Source organism: Mytilus edulis, chromosome 8, assembly GCF_963676685.1.
Source record: "Mytilus edulis chromosome 8, xbMytEdul2.2, whole genome shotgun sequence".
Taxonomy (NCBI): Eukaryota; Metazoa; Mollusca; class Bivalvia; order Mytilida; family Mytilidae; genus Mytilus; species Mytilus edulis.
The window spans coordinates 11,364,345-11,384,055 of record NC_092351.1 but is presented as its reverse complement, the minus strand read 5'-3'; the positions used below and the strand labels follow the sequence as shown (position 1 = coordinate 11,384,055).

Here is a 19,711-nt window from a genome sequence, read left to right as displayed (position 1 = left end):
TGCAGACAAATAGGTCATGTTTTTGACTATCCGTTGACTTTAATTCACAAATTGTCTGAATCGATTCTGATTCGGATCTTTCACATTGTTCTTAATTGTGTAAGATCTCTTTGCTTACTGTTGATTGTGGTGTTTTGTGTAGTTTTGGTGTTGATTCTCAGAAATGTCAACCTTTAACCCATTTTGTACATAAAACCTCTTAAAACATTAAATAACACAATGGTATATGGAACTCAATCATTACAACTTAAGCTTGACCAAATTGACAAGGCTACTGTATCGAAGAGTCAACTGTACGAAATTGTTATATCGAGACGTTTAATGCTTTACTATATTGTATAGTCACATGTCTATTTTCAAAGACTGTATGTTGCATTCTAGGTGTTTGTGTCTGATCTCTTTTTAATGCATACCTAACAACTCCGTGTGTTTACATCGACAATCTTATAGCATATTCTTTTTAATTAAAATTTCTAATTAACAAAAAATTAATTGATTAAAAAACGTGAAAATGCCTTTACAAAATGTAAAAAATCAGAAGAAACACACATCTTTTTTCAATGTAATAGTATGTCATAAATTTTGAAGCGTTATTTTCCAATATATTGTATTATTTTGAGTTGTCTTGAACAAAGGTGGGATCGACTGAGTGACAACGTCACGACATGCCAGTAATATTGATTCCACAGAGAAAATCTACCTTATTTATATTCTACTGTAGTAATGTCATACTACCAACCGATAAGGCAAGGTTCTTTTAATATTGATTGCTTTAACAACTTAACGTCGATTATAAGTTCTTTTTCATTAATATTTTCCGTCTTAATACATCAGATCTAACGTTATAATGAATCAATTGGTTTTTCAGGATAATCAGATTACAGTCCTAGGTGTACAAATTCTCAGCACAGCGGCATCATGATCAGGTCTGTTATTTAATCGGAACACATGGCTCAGTGATGCGTTTGCAGACGACAACTTCTCAGCAGGTGCTTGTTTCATTCCCGCGTGTTTTTATTTGTGCTTTAGGAATTAGTTAACACTGCAAACAATCAACTATAATTCATATTGAACAATACGGAAGTTATGATGCATTCAGTTACTGGACATTTTCTGTGAGGAAAATTTAAAATTTTATTTGTTTATATTCATCAAAGGAGGATTATTAAAAGTATTGTTTTCTTTGAGGGATACTACTTTGCTAAAAAAAAAACGGATCAGCACCGGATCACAAAAAAGTTGGAACATTTCAAGGTAATTACTGTTCTTTTTTTTCATTTCTCTTATCAATTCTATCATTATTATTTGTATTATTATTAGAGTAATCAATTTTATTTTTATTATTATTATCATTGCTATTATTATTATTACTATTATTATTACTATTAGTATTACTATTATTATTATCATTATTATTATTTGTGTGATAAAGTTTTGGGTAAAAATTAGTATTGTTTTGTTCTATTTTTACAACATCAATGATGTCTTAAATGACACATTCGTTTCTGTCCAGGAAATATGTCGATTTTCGCCTTTATAATGAAATCTTTCAACAATTGAGAAGTTTCCATTAATATTGTATATATAAGAATAGCAACAACTCATTCATGGTCAAAATCTACAACAACAATATTAGCATGTATATTGATACCATTGTGTCACGGAAATATAGCGGACTGTTTTAAAAGACATATTATATATGTAGTGCACCGTTAGGGAAACTGACATTTTAATAAAACGTTTATTGAATTGCTGAAAAATTTATTGCATTAATTCAACAGCTTGGGTCCATGAGGAGCGAAACATTAAAAAAATGAGATTAATGTAAATTGCAAAACCAGATCAATACACGTATTTTTCACATCAGGTAATTCTTGTCACAAAAATCAATACTAGAAAGATAGTCTATTGATTACTAATAAAGATTTACTTTTTGATAAGCTGCTAATGACTTATAAAAAATGTCTTTTATGTTGACATGATCTTCATGACTGTATATGGTATGTTTTCGAACATGAATGGCTCTTCAGATGGGTTAAAGTATATTTATAGCATAACATTGTGTTGACATACATATAAATATAAAGATAAGAAGATGTGGTATATTGTAAAAAAGACAAATCTTTACCAGAGACTAAATGACGTAGAAGTAGATAACCAAAGGCCATCGTACGGCCTTTGTCAATGAGAAAAAGGTTGCATTTCTGTAAATATTGACAATGCAATTTAACATAGGAACTTCTTTTACGGCTAAAACTGTACCACTTTTACTATGAAGTTTTGAAAAAAAATCTTATCCTAGAATTGAAAGTTCATATGCACTACAATTTTTTTCAAAGGTCAAAATATAGGGCTGAGCGTCATATTATCAACGTTTATATGCCCTGCACTTCTCAGAGTTTAAATTAACACTAATTTTCTTAACTACCCCTACCTCAAATAAAGAGTTACCATAGGTTTCAATATAAAACAATATGCACATGTATATTTACTGGTAACATTCCCAAGTTATGTCTCTGTGATATTAAACACAGAGAGCATAACTGGGAACCAGTATGTAAACAAAATTAATGCTCTATGTATATTCAAGATCTCACCAAAAGAGGCGTGGTTTGAGAAACAGCTGTATTATCAAAGTGCAACCTATACAGCACAGCATATTAAAGACCCTCAATTAACAACTGTAGAATAACAAAGAAACTTGTTGAAATGTTCAGGACCCTAAAACAAGTACAGAGAGTTTTGCCCTTTTGGTATAAAGTTTAAACTTTATTCTTTTTCTTATATTACTGGCACATAACTTGTTTTGTTGTTGCAAGCGTCTGTTCTATGTCTGTGAGTGGTTTGATTTTAGTAAATAGCGGATCCATTTGAACTGTCGGATAGGAAATTCCTAAATATTTGTGAAAATTACATAATTTAAAATAAGTTTTTCTATTGTGCGTTTTAAAATTCAAAACAATCTTTTAGTCGGCCAACCACCTAGTCTTAAAACTAATTTTGATAAATGAAGGCTTATGTATTGAAATATCTGTTTTAGCACCGTTATATTATTGTTTTCAGGAACAAAAGAAGGACATAACAAAACAAAACAAATAAACAAATAACCACTACACAATATGTATTTATGCTCTAATTTCTTTCATTGATACAATTATTATTTTTACAAAATTGTTGCTTGTTACTTTAAAGACGATCTCTGTCAATTAAAAAAATCTTTGAGGTTGTTAGCTATAAAACCAGGTTTAATTTACCATTCTCTACATAAGAAAATCCCTGTACCAAGTCGGAAATATGACAGTTTTTTTTTCTTTCGTTTTGAAGTGTTTTGGCTCTTGATTTTGCCATTTGATAAGGAACTTTCTGTTTTGAGTTTTTCTATGAGTTCGGTACTTTTGTTTCCTAATATATCCCAGTGGTTGTAATCACAATCACGTCCTCTTTTCCCCGATTGTGACCTTCCGAATTGGCACAATTTTTGAATTTTGGGTCCTCAATGCTCTTCATGTTCGTACTTGTTTGGCTTTGATCTGAGAGTCACTGATGAGTCTTGTGTAGACGAAACGCGCGTCTGGCGTATTTAATTATAATCCTGGTACCTTTGATAACATTTTAGACATGTTACCGGGTTTGTTCTTACAATAGCAACATGATGGGTGCCATTGCCTTGATCAGTTTGTTTTCAACTATTGAATTGATATATGCCCCCCCCCTAATTTTTTTTGTTTTACTTATTGACGAAAGTTGTACAGCGACATACATCTATATCCAAGTTATTCCTCCGAAGATATTCTTGTTCAATGAAATCATAACGAAAACCGAAAATCAAACCGAAATCCAGCTCGGGCGATAAATTTGTTGTTTGATTCAACATGGATGTGGTAAATTGTTCATCAATAATTGTATCTGTTGATTTTGTTAATTTATACAGAAAACAGTACCCATGCTATCGTAAACTGTTTGAAATAGTTCTATTCATTTTATAGAAATTCAATCCCTAGCTGCTTAATGTTTAATTATGGTATCATTGAATTCACATGTTATATTTCTGTTTTGAAAGCATTAATCGCGTGTCAAACCATTTGTCTAAGTTATTGATTTCTTGTGGCATTTAAAGTTGCTATTTCATTTCTTTCACAAGTATTGAAGCAAATATGTTACCTTCAAACTACGCGATTGTTCACAATCTAAACTACGCTAAACTTGTTTCATATAAAATTAAACAATAAAATATAGTAATACATTTTTCGTGCTAATATTACAGTCCATCGTTCATGCGATTTTGATTAAATTTCAATTTCATGTACATATTTCCGGTGCTAAACAATTACATTTGCATTATGAATCTGTGCATCTAAAGTAATATCATTTCGAAAAACAAACTGTGAGAAATGTTTATTTGAGTCCAAAGTTGATATGTTTTAATCACGCATATGTTTCAAACCGTGAATAGGCTCACGTAGTACAAAGTCCGCTGATCTGAAATGAAATAAGATGTAAGCTTGAAGTCTAGTCCATTAACAAAAAACTTGTCGACCAATCTTGGAGCGGAAAGAAATAACATCCAAATTTATAGTACTAAATCTATTGTCAATGACTTACAAATTACTAAGTATCTACCGACCAAATTCAAAAATCCCTCTTTTTTAGACATACATAAAAGTAAGATAAACGTCATTTAAATTTTAAATTTTAAATTATAAATGGTATTTATATATAGACTTTAATAACTGTGTCACCAATCTGTGAATCAAAACAAATCGTATCGAGATAAAGGTTTAGCACAATTGGCATTAGAACCTGCGATATCTAGAAGCATACTGTCAGCTGGATCTTTTGAAATAGTAAAATAGTGTTTAAAAAAAATCACTGACTACCTATGTTACATGACTTGGAATTTAAAATCACAGACATTGATTCATAGTTAGTTACACAAAAATCAAGATATTTAGAGCAAGCGCTGTCTGCATTGCTGATTTGTGTAATTTCGTCAAACCACCAACTGCACCGACCTAGAATTTATAAAATAATTGTGAATGAATAGTGAAAGGATGCAATTGTTATCCAGCTTGTTCGTTTTAAAATATGGATAACTTGCCATTAAACATCAGTGGTACTGGCCTAATATGTGTACCACATAATAAAAAGCAATATGAAAAAAGCAATTTTCCCAAGCCGGATTGTGTAATTATCTTAGAGACGTTAAAACAGCAGAGGTAATCCAAATAACAAGCTATGTAACAGAAGATACATGTAACGCTACTTGTACAAGGCTTGTTCGTAATTCCCAATGACTATGGTTTTTTCGGCAATTAATTCAAACGAACGTTTTGGTACAGCTGGAATAACAAAGTCAGCTATTTATTTCCTATCATTGATTGTGAATTTTAATTGTTCGCAAATAAATTGATTCTTGTATTTTAAAACTAACAGGTTAAGCGGTAACAACGTATAAAACTGTAAAAACAGTCATGACAGTATAGCGTGTCCACTTGATTGATTAATTAAAGGAGTGTCATCAATTGTGAATACCATTTTTATATTATGGATAATTGGTGAAGTGCAAATAAGAATACTCATTACATTTTATCAAAGCATAGAAAAATGTCTATCACACCTAAGCATAGTAACCTTTAGGACATAATGTTAGAATCAAATGAAACGCATGCTTTATCAAAGCAATGATAATTGCACGGTGTTTTTCAATTTATATATTTTTCCATTACACTATTATGATATCATTCTCATTATACTACTTTTACTACGAGTTATATTAACTGGTAAATGAGTCAGCGGTTTATCAAAATGTAAATTGCCTTTTGATTATGAATTAACCAATCAAATATTAATAGAGACGATTCCCCTGGGACACAGGTATTACGTAAGACACAATGTGAAAATCTCTTATACTAATATTTGCCATGTAGCTACAAATGAATTAGATCGTTCAATGTTCTGTATTCTCCTATGTAAATCAGATTAACTGTATAAGCTATTATGATAATAACATAAGGTAGATAAAATGAGCAATGGTCGTATGACCCATGCTGTATCAAGACTTTTTGTAATGAATAACATGTTTCGGCAGTGATGTTACATATTATAACTTGAAGTTAATAATGTATAACACAGATCTAAGCAGCAAAAATTAACACAGATCTAAGCAGCAAAAATATGGTCTCCCAATGGTACCAACAAAAGCAGATGCTTGATTGTTTATTGTAACTCCGTCACAGTTTGTGGACTCAATAATATGTTTTCCTTTGATTTCAAAATGTGTCATACAATATCATGTATCGTTGTTATATTTGAAATGTATGTTTGGGTTTCAGTCATAATGTCACTGGGGACAATGGATAACATCCAATTGAATATTGAAATCATATAAAATAAATGAATGTCACCACATATTGCTCGCAATTTATAAGATTTTATTTAGTTTTTTGTTGTTTTTTCTTAGAAACACAAATATAACCATAGTTAAATTATCTATCTCTACAGGACTATATAACGGTTAACTTTCAAAATTGGATTAATAAAATTGAGAAAGGAAATGGTGAATATGTCAAAGCGACAACCACCCGACCATAGAGCAAACAACAGCCGAAGGCAACCAATGGGTCGTCAAAGTAGCGAGAATTCCCGCACCCGTAGGTGTCCTTCAGCTGGCCCCTAAAATATGCATAATAGTACAGTGATAATGACTGTTTTTGGATGAGTATTCTTGTTCACTCACTTTGGGATAAATACTACTGTATATTTATGCAATCTTAATGAAAAAGCATGTATTTGTTTATCAAATATTCAGACACATTGCATAACATTGTCGGAACTGTCTGAATCTGTTCTATAATGAACATTATATAAATCAAGGACTCAAAAAACCATTGTAGATGAGATTGCATTATAATCGGCATTTACGCATTAAGCGTTGCTGTCATATAGTACAGTTTCCTTGGAGGTTAGTCTAGAAATGCTTTTCATAATTTGCATCATATATTTACCATAAAATACTTATTTCACACAGTCATAGTTTTGGGTTAAATATTTTACAAAAGTGTTGGATCAGAGGCAATACACAAAAACGATATTTTACAAATATTACCGTCCTTTTATAAGATATGCACCTGTAGCTAGATATTGTTTGGGTAAGGGCGCATTGATTCATATCAGCATATCAATGATGATATCTCAAAATTAAACTATAAAACAGTTACTGTATCATACGCATTGTTTTGAATGCCTAATTATCTTGAGTATACCTAAATTATAAAAAAGAAGATGTGGTATGATTGCCAATGAGACAACTGTCCACAAGAGACCAAAATGACACACACATTCACTAGCGTTTATTTGTTTTAATCAACTCTTCAGAATATGTAAAATGTCTTTGATTTTCAAATACTTTGTTTCGAGGATCACTAATGCAACAACAATTTGTAATGCTACATCATTGCGTGATGTCTAATTGGTATTGACATCGCCTTTGATTCATAAGGGACATTTAAATAGGAACTTCCCTCTTGTTGTGTCTGCCACTTCCTGAAACATATACAGCTACCAAACAAAGGTATTTCTCATGTAGCTTTGATCATACTGTGATTTTTTTGTGTAATATATATATATGTATTTGCGTCTAACTATACTTCACAACTTATGTACCAAATGACTTTGTGTCTACATGTATTTATATAACATATAAAGGAATTAATGAATAACTGACAATGCGAGATAACATTTTTCGGAAAGCGATAGTATTATAACAGACTTGTTAACCTTCATTTCAAATAAATCGATAAATAAAGCAAAAATCTTTTACCTATTTGCTGTTTTACATTTTTTCAACACAATGATATGTTTGATCAACAGTGTTTGTTTACCATGTTTACCATGTTTACAGGAATTAAACGAGGAGGTATAAAATAAACGCTAGAATAATAAATAGAAAGTAGCATCGCGCTATGTTGTTGTTATTAATATAATTATCAAAAGGACTAAACAAATCAACTGCATAATAAAAGATATTTTAAATTTTAAATCCAAATAACTATCTTTAGATTTAAATATAATATATGTCCTTAAAATATCTAGTCCATGTCTAAATTTTTTAATGTTTAGGTTTTCTTTGTTCATCATGTTCATTATGATTTATCTGTTATTGATGTCATATAAATGTGGTAGTTCCTGTTATTTGTCTCAAGCTTTAGATTACCTTAGCCGTGTTTGGCACAACGTTTTGAAATTTTCGGTCCCAAATGCTCTTTAACTTTGTACTTACGCGTCTGGCGTATTAAATTATACGCCTGGTACCTTTGATAACTGAGTTGATGCCACTGCTGGTGGAAGTTTTGTCCCCGAGGGTATCACCAGCCCATCAGTAAGCACTTTGGTGTTGACATGAATATCAATTATATGATCATTTTTATAAATTTCCTGTTTACAAAAGAATGAATTTTACGAAATTCTAAGGATTTTTTTTTATCCAAGTCATCGACTATCTAAGCCGTATTTGGCACAACTGTTTGCAATTTTGGGTTTTCAATGCTCTTCAACTTTGTACTTGTTTGACTGTATAACTATTTTGATCCAAACGTCACTGATGAATATAATATAAACGAAACGCCCGTCTGGCGTATTAAATTTAAAGCCTGGTACCTTTCATAACTAATAAGTGTTCAATCAGAAATATATTTATTATTAGAGTAATGGATAAACAATGACAACAACACTTCACAAATTTCATGCGTTTGCAGTACTTTTTGGGATTTCTCTGCATTTGTTTATCAATGATGTTATAATAACTTTGAAAGTACCTTAACATTGTACTATCAGCGGTATAGACCTAGTGCTAGTAAATATTAGTAACATTTTATTAACTAGCGTCCAAATCGCTTTTCTTGATTTACCTTCTTTATAGAAACTCCAAAACCTGAACACAACATTCCAGTTACTTGCATTTGATGAACAGCAGTAATTCGAAGGTAAAATACGTTCATCCCATCTATATTTATACATTCAAGGATTAGACACCGTTGCCACATTGATAGTTAATGGTTAATGCATTTGATTGTGCTACATACTATCTAAGTGAAAGAAGTTCAAATCAGCAGAGAAAATTTGATCAGTTCATTCATGCTACATAATCTTAATCTAATGAATTATCGTTCACTTAACACAACGGAAATTTAACCTGAGAATTAATAGAAATTTGCATTATACGATATTAATGAATACCAAAAATCAATGACAGCTATTAATTAAAACATCGCCAAAGCAATACAACTGACCCGTAATGTCAGTCGATCGCCCTGCTGTTTCCTATTGTAATAAAACGTTATGTAATCAGTTATGTTGTCGCATGCCAGATCAAACATAAATATCAATATGTATTTTTTGCTAACTAGAAATAAGTATATAATACTTATTGACCTCTATATGACATTTTTATATTTGTGTCACTGGATTCCTGTCTCGCCGACATATACCACAACATCCCATTTTATTTCGGATCAGTAATAACATTACGATAACAATTTTTATGATATTCTGGATAGCGATTCTTGTTTTGCCATCGCGATAAACAAGCGGTTAAATTGCATTCCAGTATCCAGACAATATATCGTTCACAATGTTTATAGAAGTACATAATGTTCACATTACATGTTTATATTTACAAACAATACTTAATGTTTAAACGGCATAATGTATTGTATGGAGTGGAGTGTTGGAGTGGAGTATTGGAGTGGAGTGTTGGAGTGAACTTTTGGAGTGAGATTTTGGAGTGAAATTTTTGGAGTGAGATTTTGGAGTGAAATTTGATGAACAATTTTGTAGTGAATAATTTAAAAATAAACTATACTGAAATAGAAATAAAAAAATGCATGCAGTGAAGTATTCGAATAATAATGTGAACGACCTCATATCAACAGTCCTTTATAAACAATTTCAAATTCTCCTGATCTACTGATGCATAACTAAGAGTTATATAATTATTTAGCATTGTGATATCACAATCTCTTAAGAATCTGGCAGCATCCTCATTAGGAGAATTTTACATGCTCGTGTATTAGGTTTAGTCCCCATTTCCATTCTTTATTATATTATATTATTTTGTAAAATGAACAAAAAATCTTCACATTATCATGTTTAACAGTATCATATTTATTGTTTTTGCACTGTTGTTTTTAGTTTTTTAAATGATTTACAAATCAATTGACTTGAGCTTCTGTTTAAATAAAAAAGAATGTTTAAATGTTTTCAACAATGATGAAAGTATTTTCATTTTCTGAATTTAATTTAGATGAAATTTGGATTTATGAAAAAATAAGTTATTAATGGTATTACCTAGTTATCATTTCGGTATTAATAGAACCTGAGATTACTATAACACATAGAACTAGATAGAACACAATAATAAAAGATGAACTGCAATTACAGTGTTATTTCCTAAATTTACATTGAGAAAATATTGTTACACCTGGGGTGTGTGGTTAAACCTTCGTAGCAGGCTGAGCTATAAATATAAATATACAACATAGGTAATATGGTAATTTTTAATACAGGCACTGGTATAGATACATCAATAGTAATATAATATCATATATATATATGATAAATCTCCAATATGTGGATAAGAGAGATTGGTCAAATTTCAATATTTACAAAACTATTTAGTTGTAGTTATAAGGCATATAATAATTATGGTCTCAATAAAATATATAAGTCTTGAGATTCATTACGTATGTTGGTTGAAGGAACCGCATATAATAAAAGTTGAAAATAAATGAACCTTGTTGTCAAATCTATAAAAGATATTGTTGAAAATCTATATAGGAAAAAAGAAATAGATTCACAAACTTATAATTTCTTGAGGAATAATAATTAATCAAAACACGGACACATGTACCTTCTTCCAAAAGTTCATAAAATAAATCTAGAAATAATTAATGAGGCATTCCAAACTGGTCAAATAGTTGGAAACATAAACATTCCTTACCGACCAATCATCAATAAGTGTAACTCTCCCACGAGACGCATTGAAAGATTACTGGGTCTAATCTTAAAACCATTATTGAAGAGGCATAACTTTTACATTCAAGATACAAAAGACTTCATGAATAAAATAAAGTCACACGAGGTCACAAAAGAATGCATCCTTATTGCCTATGATGTAACGTCGATGTACACAACTATGAACATTGATAACTTAGAAGAAACAGTTATCAATTCATTAGAATCAATTGACACACAAGAATATAGTTTCAGCAGATTTTACTATAATGTTCTTTAAACGGTTGCAGTATTTCTTTGCGTGTGAACTGGGTTATCACAGGTTTCAGGTAATAATATATTATGCAAATCATTTGCGGGTTGTACCAATATAGAAAATAATTTAAAAATATGTGAAAAGAAAAAAAGAAAATTAATATACAGATAAAAGAAATTATGCAAGAAAATTATAAAAAACTGTTTTTAAAAAAATTGAATTCGTTAACAGAAAATAATAAATTATTTATATATAGTAAAGTTAAAAAGAAATATGAAAAAAGTAAAATCACAAAAATACTGAACTTAGAGGAAGATCAATTGGGAAAGTCCATAATCACATGGCAAAATCAAATAACAAAACGCATCAAAAACGAATGGACAAGAACTGTCATATTCCTGACTTGGTACAGGCATTTTCAAATGTAGAAAATGGTGGATTAAACCTGGTTCTATAGCGCTAACCCTCTCACTTTTGTAATGACAGTCTCATCAATTTCCGATATTTTTACATGGATGCGTTAAATAAACTGAGCCTTATTTAATAAAAAATAACTCTGAAATCAGGAAATGTTTTACTAAATTAAGGGTAAGTGACCATATTTTGGAAATCGAAAGGGGCAGATACAGAAATATAAAAAAAGAGGAACGTTTATGTCAACATTGTTTTTTATAAATAAAATAGACGATGAAGAACACTTTCTGTTTGTATGTAAAAAAAATGAAAAATTGAGACTTGAATTTTTACAGAAAGTTAAAAATACTTATTCTTATATAGATAATATGGAGAATTTTTAATAAATTGATTTTATGTCCTTCGTGTTCGTTAATTATGCAGTATGCTGCTCCATTTGTTAAAAAGTCATGGTCACTGAGGAGGGTGGACTCGACAGCTGCATGATATGTACATATGTATATAATTTGTTCTTCTTTGTTTTTTTATGATGTACTGTTTTAGTAATTGTTAATTTGTATGTCATGCCTTCAACCCCATTGGGGTATAACTGTGCATTTGTTTGTTTAATAAAGTTAAATATATCTTTAGGTAAGGTGTTGAGTCAATGGGGGCTGGTTGCATTCAGTATCTGATATTAGGGTTAGAAAGGTTCATATGCCCTTGTCTCGGGCCCACAATCTTGCAGACATCTCGTGAAAAGCCCTTTATATACTAAAGGTACCACCAAAATCGTTGAGATTCCAAGGGCAATGATTGGTCCCACCGTTACGATTGGTCCGCTCCAGTTTCAGAAGGTCGTCTTTTATGCTTCTATACACAATTGGGTCAAAATTCATAATTCTGTGCAATTCAATGTGCACTTTGTCACCACAAGTCAAATGACACTCCCACAAGGTGAGTTAATGAGAGGAGCATATTTCATATTTTTAAATGAACATGACCAAATAATTATTCATGATTATCTGTGATCAAAATTTTAATCAATATTTAGCACTGTAATTTTTCTTTCTTTATTTTTAATGAATACTTGTTCAAAATTAAACAAAACATTTAACCCCCTGACATTCTACTCATAATATACTATATACTAAATTTCACCAAAAAAAAAAAATCACTCCAAAATCTCACTCCAAAAATTTCACTCCAAAATCTCACTCCAAAATCTCACTCCAACACTCCACTCCAATACTCCACACCAACACTCCACTCCATAAAATACATTATGCCTGTTTAAACTGCAGTTACATAGAATAACTATTTCAGGATAATAAATTCATTCAATTGTTTTTCTTTCTGTTGATTTCATTTTATCGTTTGCGGATGTGTCTCAAACATTTTTTTCTTATATTTTATTTTCAATTTACGTGTCCTGATCTTGTTATTATGTAATCACTTCTGAAAACTAATACATCCGGTATTCCCGGAATTTTCTTATCAATCTAATCTGAAATTTACTGTGAATTTTATTAAAGTAGTTGTCATTATAAATTTTTTGAATTTTGATTTGTTTACAAGTCGTGACTTTATTCATAGAACGATCTTAACAATTGATATCATGATGGAGCCGATCCTTTATTTTATATTGCAACGATTATCTTATTTTCAATGTTTACCATGGCATAAATTGGCAGTTATTGGGACTAATTGCATATTCAAACACATAAACTGGAAGTTATTGCTTTAATATTGACAAGTATCCACAATACTGACAATGAAGTTTTTACATGACATCATTAGATCAGAAACGAAAGATTAACAGTTATGTAGATCCGAGGCAAACTTCTGGTTAATTGATAAGTATTCCTGTTTTGCAATTAACAGTTACTTTTAAAATTAGTGTCACAAATGGAAAGTAATTGACGTTTGGCGAGGGCAAATCGTTTGTTTACTATATACACGCCGAAGTCACATAGAGAAAAATCCATTAACAAGCAACAAAATACTCATAAAACCTAATCCTCAAAATTAACTATTTTCTTAAAAAAAACTTATTCAAACAAATAAGCCGACCTCAGATGCTCTTTCATTGGGTTAACCTTTAAATAAGTTTTAACTTCTAACCGAGATGCAATGTCATTTACTCACAACCTACTAAGGTCATTTGCTTTTCTTCTAGCTACGATTTTTATTTTCTCTTTTTTTCTTCTTCATACTTTATGACATGATTTGTTATACTTGAAGACTATGCTTTATACGACATTGTTTTGTCATGATCCATACCGTTCATTTTAATATTATTTCTGAATTGCCTTTAGTTATATAAAGCAATATATCTGGTCTTACCCTATATTCCAACTCAACTGTTAGAAATCTTTTTTGTGTGAGGGCTTGCGACCTTTTGACCTGACTCTGCTTTAGTATATTCTTTATGAAGAACAAATGGACATTAGGGATATTAATTGCAAACGTCTAAAATGTTTTCAATTCTGACCAAATACGATAATTCTAGAGTGTTACTATATATATTGATGATACCACATTGTCCAAATACAAAATTAGTTATTTTACCACAATGGAATGGTCTACGGCTATTATAAAGGTCTATTATTGGTTATGATTTGATGTAATTGCACATCCGTAAACCTTTTCAGGAGGAAACCATTTATCTCAAAGCAAGTGCGTGTATTGTCAGTCTCATTCATATGCAATATAACTAGCAGTCTTTTAAAGATGGTTTAATTTAGTAATTACAGGATCAGATATAGTTTAGATTGTCTGTGTCATTTCCGTTCTAGCGCGTAGAAAATTAGTTTATTGACTATAAGATTAAAACCTTATTATGGCCACAATCAAAAACAAATTAGTGTCGAAATGTTTTTAGTCGAAAGGGATAAAAAAAAATCGACATTATTACAAAAATACACATTGAATGGTTTCTGAGGTAAAATACAAAAGCACATGTTTAACTAAATACAATGATAACAAATATTGCCCAAGGACACTGAAAGCAAAATCAAAGTACATAACTTGATGATATGAAATCATACCGTCCTTTATCAAATTTTATTTTTTTGTAAATTTATAAAATGCTTTTGCGTTAAAACATTATCGGAGTCCATGCTTATAGTCTATAGATATAGATCTTTAAGTTGAATATCATTTAACCTAATACAAGCATACTTCGGCTACGTCAATTAAATTCCCCTCGACAAACACATAATGACGTCCGAATATTATATGTTTGTCTAATTTTAACGTTATGGTTGATCATATATTTGACAAAAGCGAAAAACAGTGTACCATGTCCTAGAATTTTTGTACAACAAATAGTTGACAATAAATGTATCATTATTACATATATAGGTTGTAGTTTATAATAAGGACTGTCACACGAATATCATTAGAAAATATATTGGAAGAATTTGTTTTGACTGTAATGTTCAACTCAGCTATATTATTCAATTGATAGCAAAACATTTTTTTGTTATAACTTCAAATACAATATATACCGATGTATACATTGTCTTTTCTGAAGTGCTTAGCGGGTACAATATGCATTTTTGAAGCATTTATTATGTTATAAGGGGAATGCATGCGTTCTGATAAAATAATTAAACCGCCTCACTTACACCTGCTTTGTCATTTAACTCGAACTCTTCATGGAGTTAACGAACAAATTGGAATATCATTTATAATAGAATAATAGTATTACTGTAAGTAACTAATTGAAAGGATTTACTAAAGAGTGCGCGAATAGGCTTATAATAAGCAAACCATATCAATGTAAAGTATGTCTAGACAAAGGACAAGACCTTGCAACACTAATTACAAATGATGGATAGAGACAATGTCAGATTAATACAGCTAAGCCTAATACTATACTGTTATAAGTATACAATAATTGTGAAAAAGTACAGAGACAAATGAAACTAATGGAAATAGTGATTTTACAGTACATTTCATTACACACTTTAGTTTACTATTGATATAATTTGATAAGCTAAGTACAGTTCGTATAATGCATATGATAAAACTTCATTCTTGTTTCGATTCATTAAAGTTTGGAGAAGTACATGAACAATCAAAGGATAATAAACGTTACAGTCAAAAGATGTTTGGTTAACATAAAGACAATACACTACGTAGAAGAACCGTATTTATTGTAAACTAAATGAATAATCAGCTTGAACATGCCCTCATCTTCTCCTAAATACATCGAAAAGACCAGTAAAAACGTAGATAAAACAACAAAACAAAAGGGAGCGATATATTTGCTTGATGTTCTGACCGACCATTCCACTCAAATAAAAGCAATCGTAAAGTTTCAATCATATAGATTCGGGTAAATGCTTCCTATCTGATTGTCAATATACATTACAATTACTCAGCTTCGTTAATTGTGCATCTCAAGGTGTATTATACATGTATAATATTTTATCTTACCTCCTATACATTTCCAGGAATATGATTGGTTAAAAGCGTCCGCGTGCAAACCGTGTACATTTAATATTAGGTTAGTAGGGAGGCGGGGCTTATCTCATACACGGTTAGTAGTGGAGTTACGTCCCTTTATATTCCATATAAGGTAAGAAGGGGCGGGGCTGATTTCATACACGGTTAGTAATAGTGTTATGTCCCTTTAAAAAAACCAAAACGGTACTGAGAAAAAAACTACAAAGTTCCAAAAAAAGCAGAAATTTATGATTAAGATTGAAATTAATTCATAAAACACATTTAAACCTTACAAGTCGTTATTGTTGACATCTGATTTTGTAGGATCAATGGAAGTATTTTCTTACTGCTAACAGTATTGCATACTTGCTCATTTTGGGAATCACTAGTCTTAATTTCACACGTTAAGATAGTCGGTAAGATAAATTCGTTACATAGTGTGCTAGTAACTTAATACGGTAAAAATGTCCTCTGTCGATATCTTTAAAAGTCGAACAGCAAACCAATTTGTTTTAATTCATGAAATTTAATATGCGTCAGCTTGTCTTTTAATCACCATAAACTGACAATATAATTGAAATATGTTTGCTTCGATGCCCTGTACAATGATCGTATGTCTAATTGTCTTCGAAAAACGTGCCGATCTTCTAACCTAATAACTTCCGTTAATTGCCGACTTAAGTGATTATCAATACTTTTTTTACAAGTTTGCTAGAAGTTTAATATTCTGTATTTATTGCATTGGTAGAACGGAGTATAGTAACATGATTTTCTTCTTAAATATTAATTTCATTTCACAGAGGCAAATATAAATAGCATTAAATAATAGAAAATATCCCGATTTATATTTGAGATATGTATGAATAAACCCATGATTTAACTTCCAGTTTTTGAATTTTATTGCTACATTACAAGCACATTTTTCAAGTTTTCTTATTAGGTATCGGAACGATACGAATGTGTTGAATGACTCATATATATTGTAGCATTGTTTGTTGTGTTCGAGTGTCTCAAATGCAATTTTATTATGTGATTTTAAAGATTTCGTCGTTCACAAATATTGACGCTAACAAACGTACTAATAGATCTAGAATTAATATTGTGATCGCTAAACACACTTGTCGTATACAAAAAACTCACCATTGTCTTTCAAATTACAAGTATCTTTGTAAAAGCCAAAACACTACGAAGTTGAAGAACCCTGAGAACCCAAAATCCAAAACTTTTTTCCAAAAAACAGTACAGATAATCAATTCCTGTGGTACAACATCCTTAGTACTTCTATAATAACTAACAGATCTTGTGTATCACTTGCACATTTGTAATCTTACACATATTTTACTCAGGTCGAACTAAGACTTTTTAAATGGTAGGCCAGCTTAGCTCGCCTTCCATTGCGGGATTTCCGCGCTGTGTTGCAGACACAATGATAACATATACTGTCTTTTGAATTATCAGTTATTTGTTTTAATTCCTTATACACATAAACCACTAACAACCGGGATGTTTGCCAAAGGCATGTTTTGATAAATAATTGCTGTAAAATTCTTTGAAAGGCTTTTTATTATAAAATTAGACAATGAAAGAAACAAGGAAGTTGATTTGATAAGGATTTCCGAAATCCTATCAAATTGGAAAGGAAACTGAGAAATAATAAGCAGTGGTCGAAGGCTGGATACTCGAAATGCTAATTGAACTTCTTTACTATTTTAAATCATCACGTGCCTAGACTTGGTTCGATTAGTTGCTTGACATATTAAGGCGACAGTAGTTTTCGATGTTCAAGTGTTGCAAATCGATTAGAAACAAACAAATCAAGGTACCAAACAAAAAACTGAGCTAATCGCATGAATTCAAAAAGAGCGGGATCAATGCTTCTCTAGTTTCTATAGTCTCATACTGTGCATCTTTAAAACTAAGGTTTCAACTCCCTCAGACAAAGTTGGTCATTGATGTATTTTGCTACTTTATAGGTCCTATTCAATAGGATAGCTCTTCAACTGTTTGTCTTCTTATACATTCTTAGCTTTCAAATATGTAGCATTGAGCATTCCTGGTGATGATAAATCAAACAAGCGCGTTGAACGCATGGAATTTATAACGTGTTGTTTTCATTTGTTAAGATACTGATCTGCATTAAAACTATTCAGCTTTCCGTTTTCCCATTTTGAGTTTTTGAACCGATCACGCTTACGTATCAATGCTGATTCAGTATATCACGGAATGGTCACATTATTGCAATGTTAATACGTGTTAAACTTATAAATTACTGTCAAGTAAGGAAAAAGTTAAAAAATAAAATAAAAAAAATACTAAATTCAGAGGAAAATTCAAAACGGAAAGTCCATTATCAGAAGGCAAAAACTCATACACATCAAACGAATTGATAAGAATAAACTTATCATAGATACCAGAATGATAATATTATATTTGCGACAGTCGCAAATTTTGTCTACATATGACTTATCAGTGACGCCCGAATCAAACATGTTAAAACGGTCAAATAAAGTACGAACTGTAAAACAACAGACATATCCTGATTTGGAACAGGCATTTTGTTACATAGGGAATGGTAGTTTAAACCTGGTTTTATAGCTAGCTAAACCTCTCCTTTGTATGTTGTCGCATAAAAGTCCATGTGTGAACAAACATAAACAGACATAAAATGACTGATAGATTATAAAGAACAATTTCCTATTATTCCACAACAATTGGTATCGACGAACATAAATGAATCCACAGCCTGTGAACCTTAAGTTAACTGATTTCTCCATCTGACACCCGTTTAAAGTTGGATAACAAAAACCTTTAACAACTTACGACACTCTTTCCGATTTGTTCCGACGGTTGATAATTTTGTCTTCTTTTGTTGACATGACATTATGCGCGGTATTGTTATGGTCCTGGCGCCGAAACGACATGTTCTACGTATGTAAAACCAGATTTGACAGGACATTGAAAAGTATAAGATGAATACCCTTTTGAATCTGCTGTTCTAGCAAGAGCGATAAAGTTTATACTGTCAACTTTATTACATTTAGGAAGGTAGAGGCTATTGTGATGTGATGGTGTTATATTAAAATGTTACAAATGAAACTTATATTTCCGGGCATTTTGACGCATTTCATGTTATAACAATATAACCATAATTAATGAAACAATTTCAAGCGTCAATAATATTTTGATAGCAGTTCGTCAGACTTTTGAAATGATTCCCTTAAGAACAAAATGAAGATTTCATATGTTATTAATTTTCCATTTTCAATGCCTCCGGTACAATTGATCATTAATATAAGAATAGATGTGATAGTCTTCGGTATGAAGCCAGACATCACTAGAAAGTAGTTTAATAATATCAGAAGGAGCATGCAATATGACGGGATAACTTCCTTATGCCATTCGTAATTAATTTGTTGACTTTGAATCTACAATGTCTCCGTTAAACAGGAATCAATTTACTGAAGACTTAAAAGTTTGTAATCAATCTATTCTAGTTTAATGTTACGCAACAACCATCATAAATTTAAATGTGTATCTAATTGTGTTTTTGTAGAACAAAACTGTATTATGGAAAATTGTTGTAACCAATGGACAAAT

General features: G+C 30.9%; 1 protein-coding gene across 1 annotated transcript in view; it reads left to right on the top strand.

Annotated features, from left to right (window-relative positions):
- The first annotated feature begins 719 nt into the window (after positions 1–719).
- The window catches only part of LOC139484789 (uncharacterized), a 39,906-nt gene continuing 20,914 nt past the window's right edge, over positions 720–19,711 (top strand). Inside the window, exon 1 of the mRNA XM_071268757.1 lies at positions 720–1,254. The gene's annotated coding sequence lies outside the window, so the exon portion shown is untranslated. The remainder of the gene's footprint in view (positions 1,255–19,711) is intronic.